Below are 22,312 nucleotides of genomic sequence, written 5' to 3' on the forward strand. Positions count from 1 at the left end.
GAGTGAAACTAGAATGGAGTGTTTTAAGCATAGTAATAATGCTATGAAGGTGATGATAAAAGAAAAAATATTTTTTAATGATAAAAGTAAGAGTCCAGAAATTGAGGAAGAAGGTGAAAATGCAAAGACAATCCAGCCTTTGTTGGACAGTGGTTGTAAATGTAAGGACGTTAAGAAAGCATCCACGCTTTTTCAGAATGAGAATAACAGAGAGGAGAAGCTATTAATGGACTTTGAAGAAGTATTTCAACAAAAATCTCAGAAATATGTTGTTACAGCCCTCCAATCAGGAGGGTTGCAGGATGATTTACTCATAGAGTTAGTAAATGCTAGTGAATCTGAAAGTGGTAATGATGTTTCATAGGGAGACTTATTGGAGAAAATATAAAGAGAAAATGTCCCACAGATTGAGAACAAAAAGTCATATACTGCAATGGTAAAGTTGGGAGTGGAGAAAGAGGGAGAAAGAAAGAAATCAGTAAATGTAGGAAGAAAGATTTTTAAGATATGAATTGAAAGAAAGAAGAAGGTGAAATGGATAGCTACAAGGTATGGGATGAAATAATAATACCTTTAGGAGTTAAAGCATATGAGGTAAGGGCATTTTTTCATATAAATAAAAAGACATTTTGTGACATTACTTTTAAGACTGGTCAATTAATGGAGAATTTTTTAGGAGAATATGAAATAAAGAAAGACTGTGCTCCTTGGAACTCTTATGTATGTAAACCTTTTCAAAGACAGACTAAGAAAAAAATCAACATTCAATTTAGGACTGAAGTCGAAAAAATGACCTTAAAAAGCATTTATTGAGTTTATGTAAAGGTATGATGGATATTGTAAGAATGTATTATAATACGGGTTTATGGATGGGTGCATGAGATTGCAATGTTGTTTTGAAAACTGAAAATGATGATTGTGCATATTCCAAGTGTTGGAAGGGGACGAGTAAGTGAATGATAAAATATTGGGGTCAGACAAAGTTATGTTTTTTATGTGGGAAATCTGATCATTTGATAAATAATTGTGAAAAAATGCAAATGTTTTGGATGTGGAAGGACAGGACACAATATAAAAAAGTGTTATAAATGTAAGGAGGTAGGAGAGTTGGGGATGGACTATAAATATAAAGAAATAGAAATAGAGCAAAATACTGTAGAAACATTAACAGAACAGAATCAAAAGAGTGAGATTATAGAAATAGAGAAAAAAAGAGTATACAAATAGAATGTGAAAAAGTGAATGATTTGAAATATGAAGAACTACAAAAGGTTAATTATAAATGTTTTAATGTTAATAAAGGAGAAAATGAATAATCTGGGTTGAGGGATAGTGAAGACATAAAATGGAATTCAGTTAAGCAAAAAAAATTCTATTAGTAAGGGAATTTGAGATAGAAAAAGGAAGACTGTAAAAGAACTTAATAAAAAAAAAAGAAGGGAAAGGTTAAGCATAATATTAAAAAGTTAACATGTTGTGTAAGGCATTTGCATTAAATGTTAATAGTTTAAAGAATGTTATAAGAAGAATAAGCATCCTTGAATAGTGTAAGAAGCTGGAAAGTGACATTATTATATTAGAAGATACTAAACTTTTAACAAAAGAAGAGACAGACAACAATTGGAAGGGCAGTGGGGAAAATGTAATCTTTAACTTGGGGAGAGAGACATGTTCAGGAATAATCATTTTCTATAAGAAGACAATAAAATGTCTAGATTTTACTTTTGTTAATGTTGGTGAAACTATGATTATTGATGTAAGGTGGGGAGATCAGGTATTTAGAATTGTAGTGATTTATGTATTTGTAACAAAAAAGAGAGGGAATATATGTTTAAAGATATAATTCAGTATGTAGTAGTAAATTTGATCATAATTGTTACAGGAGACTTTAATTTTAATAAAATATAGAAAAAAAAGAAACCATATGAGGTTAAGATGATGTTAGATATTATAAGATATGGAAATTTGCATATTTGGAAAAGGGGTACTTGGACTTACAGTACAGGTAATCATAAAATAGAAATAGACTATTTTTATAATTTCACCAGGGTTGAAAATTATTAGAGACTGGCTTTTTAGATCACAGGGCTATATGGATTACCTTGAAAAATAATTTTAAATATATGCAAATATGAAAGGGAATAAAAAGGATTAATGAGGTTAAATGGGATGAGGGAGGGAAGATTGATGTAGTAAATTTATGGAAGGACCATATAGAAATTATTTTTTATAAAGATTGAACAGAATGGTGGCTGTATTTTAAACAAAAATATATAAAGTGTTATGTACACTGGGAAAAAATAAAAAGTAGGAAGGAAAGAGTACATTATGAATAATCAAATAAGGGCATCTGTGATAAGTTAAAAAGAGCAAAGAAAGTTATTTTATTAAAGAACAGGAATTATATGATTTAAATAAAAATAAAATATGGTATTTGTTATATAAACAAGGATATTTTTTACAAGGAAAGAAGAAGGAAATTGCACCTTATTTGAGTAAACTTATTAAAGAAAATGATAGTATCATGAGACAAATAGGAAGGATATGTCAGGTATATTACACAGTACATAAGAAAAGGATTATGGAAATAGTGGAAGGATATGTTAAAGAAAGTTTTAGAGGAAGGAAAGTGCAATGTACTAAGGAATGGAAAATATACATTTTTTTTCATATGAAGATAATAAAGATTTGAAGAAATGATTAAAATGGAAGAATTGTAAAACATTTTAGAAAAAGTAAATTTGGAATCTGCAGCAGGTCCAGATGGAGTAGAGTATAGAATGTATAAAAATATGACATTAATTAAAAAAAAAGATTTTTTTTTAAAAGTGATAAATGAATGGCTAAGCAAGGGATTTCAATATATAGAGCTGTGTAGTGGTGTAATTAGATTCATATGGAAAATGTGACAAGTGTGAAATACAAAATTGGAGATCTATAGTTCTTAATAATACTGACTAGAAGATTGTTATGAAAATTTTACAACAAATGAAAGGAAAGCAAGTTAAGTAAAATTATAAATAAAATATTTATGATATAAAGGTTAAAAAAGTACAGCATTTACTGTTAGTGATTAGAGAATTAGTGGATGACATTTTATATAAAAAGGTTCAAGCAAAACTAATGGTAGGTGATTTAAGTAAAGCCTTTTATTCATTTCAACATAACACCATATGGAGAACATTTGATTTCTATAATATAAGTAACAAGATAAAAACTGTATTACAGCTTACAGGTTAAAAACAGTTAAGATGCTAATAAATAGTTGGCTTAGTTAGGAAATTGTGCTTGAAAAGAATATAAGGCAAGGTTGCCCTTTGAGTAGCATTATTTTTGTGTTAGTAACGAATATGATCTCAACACATGTTACTAGAGAGATGAGAGATATGGAATATATAACTAAATGAAGGAGACCAATAATTCTTAATAATACTGACTACAAGAGTTTTATGAAAATTTTACAACAAAAGAATGGAAAGCAAGTTAAGTAAGATTATAAATAAAATATTTATGGTATAAAGGGTAAAAAAGTACAGGATTCACAGTTAATGATTAGACAATCAGGGACATTTTATATAAGAAGATTCAAGCAAAACTAATGTTAGGTGATTTAAGTAAAGCATTTTATTCAATTTAACATAACACCCTATGAGAATATTTGATATCTGTAATATAAGTAACAACATAAAAAGTTTGTATTACTGCTTATAGGTTAACAATAGTTAAGATACTAATACATGTTTGGCTTAGTTCATAGGTTCATAGGTGTGTACTAGGCTAATGGCTCTGCGGCCTTTACAAGCCTAGCCATAGGATTATGCTGGCATAGTACCACCCAACCTTAGTTCCTAGTGCCTCTGTCGAGTAGAGCCACTGGTGTTATCCCTGGGGTGAATTTTCTATTTCCCGTCCACTCATCAAGATTTCTCTTGAACAGGGTCAGTGTGGCACTCTGCTTGACATGTATGGGAAGTCTGTTGCATAATATGGGCAGTCTCTGGGTTATGAACCTGTCCCTCCAGCATATTCTGTTTATTGTGGTAATGAGGTTGAGGTCTCTGGAGTGTGTGGTGCAGAGGGACTGGGATTTCTTTAGATGTAGAATTTCTAACAGAGCTGGGTCAGACATGGCTTTGCAAGCCAAGCAGAGATTGCTTCTAAGTAGGCGATATGAGACAGAGAATAGTTGGAGTTTTTTGAGTTTGTCCATATAGGACAAGTGTTTAAGGCCTATGATCCTCTTTGTGAGGTATTTTTGCAGCCTTTCCAGTTGTTGCAGGTGTCTAGTGAGGTACATGTCAAATGAGGCATTGTACTCAATGATTGGCCTAATGAGGGAAGAGTAGAGGGAGACAATGACCTCTTTCTTCCTGGATGCAAAACCCTTAGTAATGAGATGTGCCACACAGAAGGACTTTCTGACCACAGTGGAAATGTGGTGATCAAAAGAGAGGTTGCTGTCAACCTGTGTTCTCAGATCTCTTATAATGCCTTCTGTGTTCAGTGAACTACCATCAATGTGGTAATTCATGGGAACCAGGTTTTTCCCAAAGGAGATGATGACATTTTTTGGCATTGAGCTTAAAACCATGTTTCTGACCCCAGTCGTTGGTCACACTGTGGCCATTCTGTAGGACGTCAACATCACTTGGAGAGTTAATAATAACTCCGAACTTGCAATCGTCTGAGAACTTTGTCAGCCAGAGTCCCTTTGTGTTGGCCTGGACTTCAGAGAAGTAGATACCAAACAGGAGAGGACCCAGGACCGAACCCTGTGGGACTCCACTCGTGGCTAATCAGCAGTCTGACTTGGGGTCAGCTACTTTCACACTGTGGGTTCTATCTGTGACCCAGTTTGCAACCCACCTAGTGATATAGGGATTGATGCCAAGCTTAGTGAGTTTTTCTATGATTCCTGACTGGGGAATGGTATCAAAAGACTTGGTCAGATCAAGGTAGGCTGTATGAACCAGTTTGCCTTCATCCACAGCTCTGGTGACTTCACAAAACCAAACAGTGTGAGATCCAGAGTTTGGAGTTTCCCTATATCCTTGTTTATTAGGTCCATGACAATGATGATGATGTGCTCCATAACTTTGTATATCAGACTTGTCAGGCTAATGGGGCGATAGTTCCCAGGGTCTGTAGTCACTCCTCCTTTATGGAGAGGGATGACTGTAGCAGTGCACCATTTGGCAGGGACAAAGCCTGAGGTGAGGCTGTGATTGAACAGGGCACACAGGTGAGGTGCCAGTTCACTCTGTAGTTCATGTAGAACACAGCCAGGGATATTTTCAGGTCCCATAGAAGCTGTATTCTTGGCCTTGGACAGTGCTGTTTTAACCTGTACAGCAATAATACCAGGGGCCTATCAATCTACTGGTATTGTGATTGGTCCTTTGGGGGGACAGGGGGTAAAGTTGGCACTAAATCTGTCGGCCAGTATACTGGCAATATCTGTTGGCTCAGTATAGGAGGTATCATTGTGCAGTAGCTCAGAGCAAATCTGAGTATTGCTGTGGAGATTATTTACATAACTAGAGAAGGCCTTGTGGTTGTCTTTACTATCTGCTGCAATTTTGTTTTCATACCTAGCTTTAGAGAATTTAGTGAGGAATCTCAACTTTTTGTTGAGGCAGATAAAGGAGTTTTCCCAGTCTTGGGACTTCACCTTAATCTGCATCAGTATCCTCCTACTGTTGTAGAGTTTGTTTATGGCAGGGGACCACCAGATTGGCTTCCTTTTTTTGGAGGAGAGTGTCTTGGTTCTATTGGGTATGGCGAGATCCATGCATTTCTGTACATGTTCGTACAGTGCATTGGTGTATGATTCTGCAGTCACGCAACTATTCTCCATTTGCATGGGTGCTGTGAAGTTAGCCACCTCTGGTTTTAGGATCTCAAAGTTAGCTTTGGAGAAGTTTTTCATGGTGGTTCCCTGTGCTGGAGGGGTGGGATGGATGTGGATTTCCAAGGTGATTAGCTTGTGGTTGGATCTAACCATGGAGGAGCTGACTATTGGTGTAGAGCAACGGTCGCCCATGTTAGTAATGACCAGGTCAAGGATGTTGCTACCTCTAGTGGGGGTAAGAATGAGCTGGTCCAGGGCATTGGAATTAATAAACTCCAGGAAACATTGGGCAAGTGTATTGGTACATGAGTAGTAGTAAGGAAATTGTGCTTGAAAAGGGTTTAAGGCAAGGTTGCCGTTTGGGTAGCATTATGAATATGATCTCTACACATTTTAATAGAGAGAAGAGAGATATGGAATATATAACAAATGAAGGTATACATATTCTGATTATGCTATCATATCCAGATGATATTTATTTTGTTACAAGAAATCAGAAAGGAATGATTAATGTGATAAATTATTTGCAAGAATTTATACAAGAAATAGGTTTTTCAATAAAGAAATATAAAAGTATAGGTTTAGGTTATGAAGGTATGTTAGGAGGTATTCATTTTAATATGCTAGGTATAAATATTCTTGGATTAACTTTTGGTAAAACAGAAAACAGGAGAGCTAATGGGAGGTGAAATTTTGCTTTGGAAAATAAAAATTAATGAAATTGAAGATGAGAGAAAGCTATGGTATCATAATATTACAGAAAAGTTTTTTTTTTTTTTGCATTTATCTTTGGAAAGATTTGTGTAAAAAAGAGTTGTAATTAAGGCAAGAATGGAAATATATAAAAGTATGTGGGAATGTCAAGATGTTTATGGAAGTTAATGATACAGAAATTACCAGTAAAAGCAAATATGTCTTACAAAAGCAAAGATAATAGAAACTGTATTTATTGTAATCAATTTGAAATCAGTGAACATGTGTTTTGGTTTATAAAAGAGTTAAATCATTATGGAAAAAGAGATAAGTTTAAAATATTTACAAAATTATACAGATGTAAATAGTCTTAAAATATATATGATTGATTATGAATATTATGGGGACAAGCAGAAAAGTTATGTTAATAGAACTGATAAAAAATGTTTTCTATAGTTTGAATAATATGGAATCAAAAAGTGAAGACAATTATGTTCAAGAAAAAGTGGAATCTAACAAAAATGTTAAAAAATAAGATTTTGCCTGTGTAAAATGGAGTGGGGGTCCAATAATGAAAAATGAATATTTTTTTGTAGGAAAAGGAAATGTGATATTTCAAGTATGTGTTTTAAAAACTGCTACATTTTGTAATTAATGTATATATTGTAAATAAGATAAAATGTATATATTGTAAATAAGACAAAATATATATGCTGTAAATAAGTATTGTTTAATTAAAGAGCCCCTACTCATTGGTGATCAATAATCACGGAAATGCTAGCCATGAATATGTTCACACATCCCTGTCCTAGAGCAGTGATGGCTGGGAGGATGGTGGATGACATAGATAAGGTGATGGAAGGAGCAGAGGCAATTCTCAGTTTTCAGGGAGATGAAAGGAGAGAAATAGAAAATTCAGAAGTAGCATTTCAAAACAATTTATTTGTTAAATCAAAGCCGACAGCAAAAGAAGATTGTGTGGTTACAACCCTCCAGTCAGGAAGGCTGTGGGATGATACATTATAGAAGATGTTTAACCAAAATTAACCAAAAAATAGAGGAGATGTATCCTGGGGAGAGTAATGGATAAAATGCAGAAGGAAGACGTGGAGGCAACCCTAAAAGGGTACATTACACCAAAGAAGAATACATACTCAGAGACAGTTAGAAGCAACCATGAACAGAAAGAAAAAAATATGATGGCCTGAAAAGAAAACATGTAGTAAAAATACAAAGTAAAAAGAATAACAAATTAAGCGGATACAAGGTATGGAACATTATAATACTATCTTTGGTTATGAAAGTACAGGAGGTAAAAACTTTTATTTTGATAAGTAAAGACACCTTTTGTGACATTATTTTTGAGATTGCCCATGGAAAGGAAAAAAATGTATGTCAATATGAAATGAGACAAAATGATAACTCATGTAGTAAAAGTTTTTTTTTTTTTGAGAATGTGAAAATATGTATGCAGTTATGGGCAGAAGTAGAACGAGAGACTTTGAAAAGATATTTAAAAATATTTGTTAAGAAGTGATGGATATTTCAAAAGTTCATAGCAACAGGGGTTTATGGACTGGGAGATGGGACTGTAATGTTGTTCTAAAAATGGAAATGGAAAGGATTGTGCACATTCCAAATATTATAAATGTTGATGGTAATAGGGGTATGGTGAAATGGTTTCGACAACCAAAACCGGGGGGGGGGGTGTAGGAAAGAAGGACATCATAGGAATAATTGTGATAAAAAAGCAATGCTATATGTGTGGGAAAACAGGACATGATGCAAATAAATGTGAAATAGACTGTTATAAATGTAAATAAGTAAGGCATTTATGGGTGGATTGTAAAAAAGCTTAATGCTAGTGAAGAAATGGGGATGATATTGAACAAAAAGAACTGGAAATTGAAATTGAAGACAATCTAGAAGATGAAAAGGATAAAAAATAAAGGACAATAAGATGGAGATAGAGAATGATTCAGAAATCAGTGATGAAGATATAAACAGAAAAGCAGTTGAAGGAAAAAAGAATTATATTGGAAGAAGAGTGAAAGATATGAAAAGGAAGTTTAAAGTAATACATTTAAAAGAAAGGAAATGGGTAATAGGTACTGTAAATTAAAAAGAGTAAATGATTTCCTTTACATTAAGAATAAAGAGAGCAATGATTTAAGAATTCTTTCAGTAAATGTAAATAGTATTAAAAATATTGTAAGAAGGATCTAATAAATGTGATGTAGATATAATTGTATTAGAAGATATAAGATTCTTAACAAATGAAAGATCACAAGCAGGAAAAATATAAGATGGAAACATAATATGGAATTTGGGAAATTAACTTTGTTCAGGAATAGCAGTATTATGTAGAAGAACAGTAAAGACATAAGATGTAACATAGTAAGAATGGAAATATTAACTATTATTGATTTCAGATGGCAAGAAAAAATATATAGAATTATAGCTTTACATGCATATGTTATTTGTAATGAATAGGAGAACTTATTTCAGCAATTATTGGCCTATGTAGTAATGAATATGAATATTATAATACCAGGGGATTTTAACTGTGATTTAAGAGGCAAAAAGAAAAAGAAAGGAAAGGATAGAAGAAAACTGGCAGAAGTTATGAAATATGGTAAATCAATTATATGCAGTAGAAAATTGTGGACATATAAAAGGGGTATTCTTAAATCAGAAATTGATTATTTTATAATATCTGAAGGAATACGTATAGCAGAAGGGGACACAGTTGTAACTGGATATAAATATCATTTAGCAATATGGATGGAGATAAATGAAAAAAAGAATGCATTAAAATAGGAAATGGAATAAAAAGAATAATCGAAAACTAATGGAGAGATCATGTTACTATGAAGGGATTCTAGGTTAATTGGTCAGAATTGTGGATTACATTTAAAAATAGACATAAAAAAGTATTTTAAATGACAGAGAGAAAACAGAAATATATAAAAAGAAAGATATGTAGAGATATATAAAATGCTTTCAAAAACCTAGAAAACAATGAGAAAGTATCATGATAAAGAAAGAAATTATACAAAAGAAATTACGAAACTATCAATAATTTGTTATATAAACAAAAATATTTTTACAAGGAAAAAAATGAGAAGTGTCAGCATTTATGATTAAGACTGTGAAAGAAGATACCGTAATGAGATAAATGAAAATAAGAAAGGTCAGGTAGAAGAAAACAAACACTACTTATGGAAACTGTTTTCCTTATGTGGAAGAAATGTTTAAAGAAAAAAATAAAGAATGTAATAAAATATGGAAAGTGAAATTTTTTTTCAGATCAAGTAGATAAGGAAATTGAGAAAGAGATACTATGTATGAATCACATAAAATGCTTAGACAAATAAATATAGATTCAGTCACAAGCCCAGATGGAAAGAAATGCACTGGAATGACAAAATGAATACTTGCTACATGTTTTAAATGAATGATTAAAAGAAGTTTTATTTTATAAGGAATTGTGTAGTAGAATATTAAAATTTATTTGGAAAACAGGCAAAAAATTAGATATAAAAATGGACACCAATAGTACTAAATAATACAGATTGTAAGACTTTTGTGAGGATAATTCAACAAAGATTGGAAAATAAGATGGAAAATATAATGGAAGAAAATTTATATGGTGTGAAAAGAAAGGAATGTCAAGATTCATTAAAGATAGTAAGATAAATTGTGGGTGATATTTCAAATAGAAGAGATGATGTAAAACTTATAGTAGGTGATATCAACAAAGTGTTTGATTCAATAGAGCATAAGACATTATGGGAATTAATGGAGGCATATAATTTTAGTGGTAAAATTAAAAAGTTGCAACAGCATATAGTAGTAATAAGATATGACTTCTAATAAATGGTTGGTTAGGATGAGTAAGAGAAGGTTGTCGTATGAGTGGTATATTATTTGTTTAGTTATGAATATGGTAATAAGTAAGGTAAATTGCAAAATGGAAAATGCAAAGTATGCAATGCAAACAGTTGTAGATAGTTCAGTTTTGATGACATATGCAGATAGCATTATTATAACTGAAATAGTTTATGGTTGAAAGCCATATTTTGTGTAGTAGATTGTTTAAAACAAATAGGTTTTGACATTAAATAAGGATAAAAGTTAAGGTTTGGGATAGGATAAAGATAGGAGGAAAACAATTTACAATGAAAGAAATTTCAGTGTAGTAAATACATTTTGGTAATAAAACAGTAAGCAAAACTCAATGGGCAAACCTGTTAAAGGAGTTGAAAGAAAAAGAGGATTTGATAAACTCAGTATTAATGGGAAATATAGTGTATTCATTGTCTGCATACATAGTTCTAAGAATGTATGAAAAACAATTATTAGAAGTTTTTTTTTGCATTTATATGGAGATCTAGATTAAATTCAGTGAAGAGAAGAGTATTATATATGCATATTATATATGCATTAAAGATGAGGGGGACTGGGACTATTACATCCAGTGATATCTGCAGCTTCATTAAATTTGTATAAAGTATTGAGATGGATAAATGAGAAAAATGAGAAATGAGTAGTAAGATTGTTTAAGTATGAAATATTTGCGGAGATAATAAAAAGAAATAAGAGCGAAAAAAACATGTATTACCGAAGAAATAGAAAATTATCAAGAAAAAATAAAAATGTGGAAGATAAAGACTGATGAGACAGAAAAAGAGTGGAAAACATGGTATACGAATATAATGGTATAATATTATTGTGTTAACCCATGGGAAAATTTACCAGACAGAAAGATTATAGCTATAAAAATATAAACAAGTGGTTTAGTAAAGTAGAATGTCAGGATTTTCTATGGAGACGGGGAATAAAGAAGTTACCAGTAAAAGCAAATATGCTTTTTAAGAAGAAATTTAAGATAATATGTTTGTATTGTGGTGAAGAAGAAACTATAGAACTCATTTTTCTGAAATGTAAAAGAGTGGAGAAAGTATGGGAAAATTATGTGAAGAAAATGTTTTTGGAGAATAAAAAATAGTGGTAACATAAATATGGCTATGATTAAATATAAATATTATAATATCAGAAACAAAGAATATAAAATTAATGGACGAAAGCATATTTTATGTAATATGGTTTATTTGGAATGAGAGATTAAATGAGATTATGTTTAAGGGAAATGGATATTATCAGTAATATTAAGAAAAATCAGATGGGTGTTACGGGAAAAAGAATAGGTTTAGTTTACAGAAAAATGGTGCAAAATAGAATGCATAAGGACTAAATTATGCAAATGATTAAGTAAATTTTGTAAATTTGTAAGTATGCATAGAACTGTGCAAAAATATAAATATGTAAATAATATGTTGTGTAAATAGCATGCAAATAAAGTACCCCTACTCTTTTGATAAGTGTTATGGGATTTTTTACATCAGCTTGAGCTACCACTAACTCATATCTCACCCAAAGGATAGCACACCTAAGAGTGCAGTACCCCCCCCCCCCGTGTGTGTACTGCAATGTCAGTATTGGCAAAAAAGTCTTCTGCACCAAAGGCTAGAGTGCTACCTAATGAGTTTCTGAAACTAGAAGCAAGCATGCTAGTTTTCTTGACCTCCTCCAAGAAAAACAACACTGAGAAAGACAAAAACTGTGATAAGCAAATGCAGCAACATTAACTTCCTAGAATGAAATAACTCCAGTAGAAAAAAATCTGAATGCTTTCAGTAGCACCTTATCTCTCAACTTATTTGATCAAAAGTAGAAAAAAAATCTGAATGCTTTCAGTAGCACCATATCTCTCAACTTATTTGTTCAAGAATTCTGGACAAAGCTAAAAATAATTCAGTGTGGTGATAAAATCATGAACAATTTTAAAAATATTACTCTAATTCTCAAAAAAGATTAATAGAAAACATATTTTGCATAAATAAACAATTTTGAGTAATAAAAATTATAAAACTCCAATGACTGACATTACTGACTAACTGCAAACATGACTGATTTACCGCAAAATCAAAAATGTTATGGGGGACAGGACAAATACTTGAAGCAAAATCACAGGCATTTTGCAAAAATAAGGACAGCTGACAGTGGTAGCACTCAATAGGGAATGACAGGTCACGGTAATGCATTCCAGGATTTTAATACTTTTTTGGATATGCAGGATTTTAAATAATGCCATTATGATTTTCTGAATGTTATTATAACTGTCTCTAAACATGTTTCAGCAGAAGAATTTGTAGTTTTAATCACTGCATATCTTTAAATTCTTAAAATGAAGTTTCTTCAGTTTCAGACAGTTTAGTATGGTTTAACATTACCATAACATCCATAGCACTAACAAGCAGAGAATTAAGAAAATCACAACCATAGTCAACTTTTCATCTTCAAAATATGATACTCTAAACTATCTCTCATAGGGCTGAAAAAATGGGCAAAATGGGGAACATTTTCTAACTAACATCTAGGGAGGGAGCTCACAGCATGGTTAAATATGCTTCTTTATATTTCATTTACCACATACCTAGTTCTTCTATCATTAGAGACTCTCAGGAGAAACAACTCAATTTGCAAAAATCCAAGGTCCGAGCTGGGTAAGCCAAGCAACTTACCCCCCCTCAAAAAAGCACAATCAACTCCAGACAGCATCAAGAAATCCAGCAGTACAAGAGAGGGCAGTCTTCCAGCATCATAAATACCATGTTATACCATCCATAAGACCAACATGCAAAATAATTAAAAAAACTGCAGCCATAGTCACCCTTCCATCTTCAAAATGCAGAATATTACACTATCTTGCACAATGTGATACATTTACTAACAGGAAAACTGCAGACTTCATAGATATCAAAAATTCTTTCATACCCCAGTATCTTTTTGCTTGTCAGAACAGTCACTTGGTTATAATTTAAAAGTTTCCTTTGGCACTATTTATAAGACAAAAATAAGTTATACAGCAGCTGTAATATATTGTGTTTTATTACACACCCAGCTCAAATATTAGAGATGAATGTAAGGTGAAAAAGTCCATGATCCCCCACTTACGTGAAAATAAGGAAATTATTCATATAGTCTCTCTTAGTACCTCTACTTACAAATTCTCATTGACAAAATACTTCCTTTCTTCCCATCTCAGTTACTATTTCTTCATTGTACCTGTTACTTAGCTAATCTTTTGACCTTTGACCCATATGCACATGCATGCACACACCCATCAATTATAGCCTCATGTATGACTATACACTTCAGATATCTGCTTGAGATCAACATAGTGAATACATTCATAAGTAATGGCCCAGAAATATATCTCAGTTCACTGATGACAGACCCATATAGTGTAACTCCCATCTTCCCTTTCAACTTCTTAGTTTGAGAATCAGAAACAAAAAACAAAATTAGGAACAGCTTTTAAATATTTCCCTTATATACTTACAACATTGATAGAATGTTGTTGTTGTGTCTTTCGGCTTTTCCAGGTTAGGGATCGCCACATCGGAACTCCGGTCCGCTAATGATTGGTAGTTGATTTTTACATGCCGAGTTACCAGCCCTGATGCACAACCTTCAAAGAAGGTATGCCCATTCATGCATGTCTCCACGCAGAAGACGCTCTAGCTGAGAATCGAACCGGACAGCGTCTTACTGTGAGGCGACAACGCTACCGCAGCACCACCACCGCGGATTAACAAGCTTTATATTATCAAACATTTTTGAAGGATACAAGATCTGAAACCCACATGCCTGTCATTACTTAATCACCACAATCTGAAACAATTTGCCAGAAGCCACAGATTTTAAAAGGAATAGACTGAAATACCTTTCAGTTTCTTTGCTCAAGAATTCGGGATAAATCTGAAACTAATAGGGAACAATAAGGGACAAATGTTAGATATTATTTGATGCATTTGTTAAACAGGTAAACCAAATGGACAAAATGTCCCTGGTAAGGGGTGACCCAGGAGCACTGTCTAGTTAGATGACTTGCTCAGAATCTCAAAGTAGGTAACTGGAAGTGAAAGGATTCAAACTCTGTAATCCTTTGACATGGCATAAACATGAGGCAAAAATCAGTGATGTTTTACAGAACCAGAAACAGATGATTTACATTCATATGGTCAAGTGCACATTGCTTGACCATACATTTGAGCGACTTTCCTCTGCGAATTCCATAATGCCAAACAGTCAGAATGTCGTAAAAACACCGAATCCGACATTTCTAACCACTCTACACCCTAAAACGAGTGCTAACATGGGTCAATATGGGGACGGGATTTTGCAATTCGCAACACTTGCAATCGCAGTTTTGAGATGCTGCAGCACTCCTTTCGGCCATAACCGCTTGACCATTCACCGGTCGACCATATGCATATACTCCAAAACAGATAACTGGCAAATTACTCTAATTCACTTAAATGTTAATATAAAAGTTTTTGCATCAACCTTGCATTTTCTGAACACTTGAACAGCAAAAACTTTAAACTCTAATAATTGGCATTAGTGACTGACTATAAATGCTAGTAATTTTTAATTTTCAGTCATTTATCAGAAAATGAAGACACAAGTAAAGGTCTGGTAGTTAGCGCACAGGATTAAGGCTTTAAACTGTTGGTGAGCTGCTTCCTGTAGTCAAGGGTACAGGGTTTGATTCTTTCTACCTCTGTTTGCCTGTGTGGCTCTGAGTAAGCCACTGAATCAGATAGTGCTCCTGGGTTGCCCCTTTACCTGGCTTAAAAAACAAAAAAAAAAAAAAAAAAAACAAAAGCTAGGGAATACATCTGAAACGAAATACTCATATGTAGTTTCTAAGCAATAAGATCAGCGCTGGATAATGGTCAAATGGGGTCCCAGGCAGAGTAATGGACCACCCCAGCCATAGCAATATCCCATTACTTGGCAAGTGCTCCCCAATTACCATAAAACACTGTTGAAACATGTCAGTAGACATACTATGCTCTTCTTTACTTTTGCAATGATCACAGAAATTTGGATTTAATTTAAAACTTTTATTAAAATGTTTACATCCAGAACACTGACAGCCATTTGATGAAAAACACAAAATACTCTCACATTTAAAACAGACAGCATGAGCAACAGTAAATGTCTTTTCCTTTTAAACTCACATTTATTGAAAGCACATCTGTCAATCCATTAAACTACAACAGATGTGCAGGGATCCATAGCCAAATAGCATATAGGGAAGTACTAATTAGGGATAATCTGAAGGGTGCAAGAATTCAAAAGACAAATATGTAACAAATTCGTTAACAGCTTGGGACAGCCTACTGGACCCAAGTGTCTCCTGTCATGGGCAGCCCAGGAGCACTGTCTGATAAAATGACTTCATCAGACTCAAACTAGACAAATGAAGGTGGGGAAATCAAAAGCTGTACTACAAAAAACATCTCATTAACTCATCTGCACCAAATACCAAATTGTTGTAATCCAACAAAGTGTATTTCAAACCTCTGTGCCTGCAAAAAACAAGTTAAATTAAAACTGCACTCATAGTTGATATTTTAACATTAGACATCATGAGACAGGTTAGTTTTACCCTACTAATGCTGTGTTGTTGCAATAGTTATCCTTCTCAGTACGAGAGGAACTGCAGGTTCAGACATTTGGTGTATGTGCTTGGCTGAGGAGCCAATGGTGCGAAGCTACCATCTGTGGGATTATGACTGTATGCCCCTAAGTCAGAGTCCCACCTGAATGTAACAATACCACAGCACTGCGGATCTCTGGTTGGCCAGGGATAGCTGTCCGCAAGGTCATTGAGGAGCATTCCTCATCACTGGGTAAGAGCATGGATGGAAGGGGGCCGCCTCTGTCCAGCAGTGCACCGCACAGTAATGGGGAACCAGGTGCTAAATTATTTGTAGTTGACCTGATTCCAATGACTGACATTACTCATGCTGTGCAGTTGATTCACAGATAAATAAGTACATTGTCGACAGTGAACAAAACAAGGGAACCAGGGATTGTACCCAAAGAACATGGCTCATACAATGACGCCTCTGTTTATGGCAATCATTTCCTTCCTTTACACCATTACTATCCTGGAGTGTAGAATACACAGAAATACAATACACACACACACACACACACACACACACACACACACACACACACACACACACACACACACACACACACACACACACAAACACACACTTAATCAATTACACCCCCCTGTGTGAGTGCAAAGATTCAGATGTTTGCTTATTAGAAAATGAATGAACAAATACATAAATAATTCTCTGAAATGTATTTCAGCTCACTACTTTGAGAACCATACAGTGCATCCCATTCCACACACATCATGCCAAGCCAAACTCTTAGCTCACAAGTCAGAGATAAAGATACAGCATTTAGGAACACATTTTAAATATTTAATTTATATAATTAAAAGTTGCATTAGCAAGCATATTCTGAAAGAAACAAAGTCTGAATCTCGCATGCCTGACATTATTTAGTGACTGTAATCCACATTATTTTGGCACAAAGCTACAAATGTCACAAGGAACAGACCAAAATCCTCCCAAATTTCTTTGCTTAAGAATTTTTACAAAGCCACAAATAATTGAGGATCAGAATGGACACATTTTAAATACTCTTTTTTAATCTATTAGTTGACCAGGTAAACCCTCTGTAGAAAGTGTCCCTTCTGAGGAGTGATCCAAGAGTACTGTCTGAGTGACTTGTTCACAGTCACACAGTAGACAGATGGAAGTGGGAGAATTCAAACCCTGTACCTTTGACTACAGGAAACAATTCATTAACAACTTAGAGCTTTAAGTGCCAAACAACTTTAATTCATTTACAAGGTTAACAGAACTTCAAAAGGTGTTGCATGGTCATGTATTTTCTGATCAATGATAACTATGAAATGCTAATGGCTGATTTACCAAAAACAGAAGTTAAGGCAGATTTGGTGTGGAGGTTAATGCTCTAAGCTCTTACTGATCTGCATCATGGTCACCGTGTTTGATTTTCTCTATTGCTATCTGTGTGACTTTGAACAAGTCACTTAACCGGAAACCCCATCTCTACGTGAAACATTATACACACACACACACATACACACAAACACACACACACACACACACACACACACACACACACACACACACACACACACACACACACACACACACACACACACACACACACACACACACACACACTCTGACTAAAATGTAGAAAAATGACTGGCCATAGTATTCAAAAATGAGCACGCTGACTGGTCAGCCCAACCAGCGTGCCCGTTCTAAATCGAGCATATACCAACAGCAAAGGTCAAGTTGCTAATGTTTATCATTGAGCAGCGACTTTTTTTTTCTGCTTAATTGCTATCTCTTAGACAAGCATTAGTCTGAAGGAAATAGTCTGAAACCAAAAAGTGTGTCATTATTTAGTGACTTCGTTTCTCATAAAATTTGTTTTTTTTTCCCGACAAATCACTGAGGAATGAAGCCACTAAATAATGACAGGCATTTCAGATACAGACTTTCCTTCCTTCGCTTCGTTCAGACAATCAATGCACACTTATTCTCCCTTTATTTATGCTTTGTCCACATTTTTTCAAATAAAAGATCAAGAGGTGCAAATGAGGGCAGAGAAAACACAAGGAAAATCAGGTGCATTCTACAAACTAAAACATACCCGATTTTCCTTGTATTTTCCCCATCTCTCTTGTACCTGTAAAGTATCGGGAGGTTACATTTTTTTTTTTTCTTTCAAAAAAATAGGAACGAAGATCATTCTTTCTCCATTGTTTGCCTGCTAAAGCAGTGATGTACTGTGTAAGCCTGTGAACGCAAGTCTCATACACATGCACAGTACATCATTAAAGGGTAGAATCAGGAAACAATGCAGAAGAACACCACAGCACCATTACACAAAGAAATTATTTAAGAAAATGAAGTAATTTTTTTCTTAAATAATGTTATTGTATAATACCAATAACCAGCTCCTAGGGTATGATATACTGAAGATCTACCCATGGATGCATTTGTTTAATCACTCGGGCTTCACAGTTGTGATTAAACCACACCAACTGTGGGTAAATCTTCAATATACCACACTCAGTTCTCAGTTATTGCTATAATAACCACCACTTACCTAAAGGTACTTCCTTCCTTTTCATAATCAACTGCTTAAATGTAGTAATGGACACCTCCACCTCACTTAATCTTCCAACCAAAAGACTTACAAAAAGCACACTATAGAGTAACTCACACTTGCACACACTGGTACATTCATGAACAAATGCATGCACCCAGCTGAAAACGTAAGCATTTGTTTTAGTATCCCCAGCATCAAGCATTTTTTAGTATTCCCAGGGACTGGGGCACTCAGCGGGACACAAACCTTCACAGGGGGGATGAACATATCCCCATGTGCCCCCTCCCCTGAGCTTCCAATGCCCATGTTCCACAGTAAATGTAATGTTTCCTTAGCCTTTTTTGTCAGTTTTCATAGCAGTCATCCTGGCTTTCCATGTAATGAAAACTGTACTTATGATACACAAATTTCAATGGCATACTGAGGTGGAAAACTTGCATGTTATTTCATAATCCCAGCCTTTTTCCCCAAAGTGTACTTTAACTACATAACTAACTGTGTCTCTAAGAAGATATAGGAAAGAAGAATAAGATGACCCCAAGTCCTCCACTTTGGAAGTAGGACAGCTTGAATTCCCTCACTATCTTCCTGCTCAGAAAAAGAAGACCAGGCATAAACATCTCCCACATTCACCCAAGCTTTGGTTGCCCAATGCATGACAATGGTAAGTGACACATGGTGTGTACAACTTAAGTACTCTTTACAAACTGAAGGCATGGAGATGGGTACCTGAGTGGGCCTCTTAACTGTAACACCCCTTAGGTTCCTACTCAGGAAGGACTGCTTTCATTATTCTGGAAGAAGAAAATGGAATTAAGATTAATCTGGGAAGTGTTTGCTTGCCTTGTGATGCCAGACTGGAGACTCAGACATTCATCTTTCAGGTGAATACCTTGTATATTACATCTGACAGAAAGTAGCTGTAAGTTTATCTAATCTGTTGAAATACCACAGTGAATTTAAAACATCTACTTCTCCCTTATTCATCTTATTCCTCTAGAATTCCCATGCTTGTTTTTTACAGAGCACAGCTGTCATTTTCTCTACCATCCATTCCAATAGGTAATTACAAATATTCACCACCACCTCCCTGAAAATATATTTCCTCTCATAGCTAAATTGTGTCCTTTTAGCCTCTTGGTTGTATCCCCTCCTCAACAGCCTTTCCAGTTTAATTCCATTATGTTTCCCCCTTATTGCCTTACAAATCTGTATCATATCCACTTGTCTTTTTTCCTGATAACAATAGGCCATGCTTCCTTAACTTATTTTCATGTAACATTCACTTCTGCCCTTCTCTGTTTTCATTGCTGTCTCTGTATCTCATGCAGCACTATTTCCTAATAAGGCCTCCAGAACTGCAAGCAGTATTATAACTGCATCCTTCTTAGGGCCTTAAACAGAGATATTGTCAACATTCTGATCTCTCCATTCCACCCTCCAACCATACACCCCAGCATATGGTTTACATTTTCTGTCCCTCAGCCTCTTATTCAGTTCCTGGTTCTTTATACTGTCTGTAGTAAATAAACCAAACCTTTCCCCTTTTCTGACTTTCTTCAGTTTGATTCATTGAAGTGAACATCCTTCCCCTGAGCTATCACATCCCAGGCAGAGCCATACTCTTCAACCTACAGACATTGAAAACATGTACAAAGGCCTTTGAAAAGTAGGTACAGCTAGCCCAAAATTTGTAATCTAATTAAATAAAATTGAATACCAAATAACACATAACTCTTCTAGCTTCGAGAAGAATCTGGGATACTACTCAGAAACACATTTAAAACAGAGATTGACAAAAATTATGGAACAATATAAGAATATTACCAAAGAAACAGTATAAAACCTGGAAGAGTATACTTCTTTTTTAGGCCTGATTTACCTCTGCAGATGATGTACCTATTTTTTGGGTATGTTCCTATTTTCAGGCTTGATTTGCTCCTCCACACAAATTTCTGAATTCCCCCTCATCACACATGATTTTACAGATGTCTAGCACACAGAACACCAGACTGGAGACTTCAATAAACTATATTGCAAAATTCTACCACGGAAGTCCATTTATTTTTGCATCTGAAAAAGGGAGATGTAAGATATGCGTCCCCTTTCATTCAATTATTTGTGCCACTTGTATGTTGGTCATGCAGTCTGGTATTCTGTGTGCTAGACATCTATAAAATCATGTGTGATGAGGGGGGAATTCAGAAATTTGTGTGGAGGAGCAAATCAAGCCTGAAAATAGGAACATACCCAAAAAATAGGTACATCATCTGCAGAGGTAAATCAAGCCTAAAAAAGAAGTATACTCTTCCAGAATAAGGACAGAAAGCAGTATGGCCAGAGCACCATGTATTACCAAAAACCAAAAAAAGGATGAAATGACAGTGCCACCTCCTTCATCATGTCATTAATTGTGATTTTGTAAACAGCATGCCATTATGGTTAAGACAAGCAAATTGCAATAACACATTTACATGACACATAGACATAGTCAATATTTATTAAAGAATGTCATATATTTTATATTTTATGAGTAATTAGAAATTTTTCAACACGATGCTGATATTATACAAATGCAGCAAATCAAATTACTATTTACAAATTATAAAATTAAAAAGAAAAGACCACCTTAAGGGCTGGATTGCAAAAGGTTCACTACAGTCTCTGCTACAATTTCCACAGTGCTGTGAAACATTCAGCAAGGCACCCCTCTCCCCCAATAATAATACAATAAGAGGATAGAGGCAGCCTATCGCTATGTGAAAAGTACTCCAAAATATGCAGGAGCCATCAAACAGAAATAATTTTATAAGACTAAATGTTCATGAATCACATTGCCTATGCTAGGTGGTTCCCTACAGCTGCTAAATGACTGCAATGTGTATGTAACTTGGAAGGCAAAGAGATCCAATCAGTGCCGGATACACACCTGCAGTGAATGAAGACATCTCTGTGTAATGCACCACATATTACTGCTACATGCTGGACATCAGGCTATTATATTCTCCCTCAGAACCAGTACCACTGACCTCATGGATTCTACTGTATTTAGGGACTTTTCTAAGGAAAATATCATCATTTACTATCAACATGAGGAAGTAGAAATGAGACTGTCCTCCAAATTACCCCAATGGCAGTGCCATAGCACATGGAACTATTCCCCTGACAGCCCCAGTGCCAATACCATATATACTCCAAATTCTACTCCCATTTAAATATCCACATTGAAGCATCTGCTCATATTCATCATAACAATAATGGGGAATTCAGAATTCATATATAGTTCTTACCTAAATAAGTTGTATAGCAAGAGGGAAAAAACAGAGGTGCAGCCTAGGTGGTGTGAAGAGGTAGAGACACTGGGCACACAGTGTTAGGGGGCAGGATCGGCACATCCCAATCAGTCCTCAGTGCATTACTTGCACTGAATGATGGTATAGAATTTGTAGTCATAACTGAAGCACTGTGGTGACCATGTCTTCAGTGCACTCTTGGCATTTAGTAATGAATGCTAGTATTACGTTTGCTGTAGAGCTCTGTGTGTGGCATAAACTGTAGCAGCTGCATCAGTCACAAGAAAAGCTAAGTACACCTCTGAAAAAAAAAAAGACGTATATAATAAATCTCTCTCTGCCAGCATAAGGAGGACCCAGACCTAACAAGCAGAAA

Source organism: Protopterus annectens, chromosome 3.part0 (genome assembly GCF_019279795.1).
Source record: "Protopterus annectens isolate FY-2018-M chromosome 3.part0, PAN1.0, whole genome shotgun sequence".
In the NCBI taxonomy this organism is placed as follows: domain Eukaryota; kingdom Metazoa; phylum Chordata; order Ceratodontiformes; family Protopteridae; genus Protopterus; species Protopterus annectens.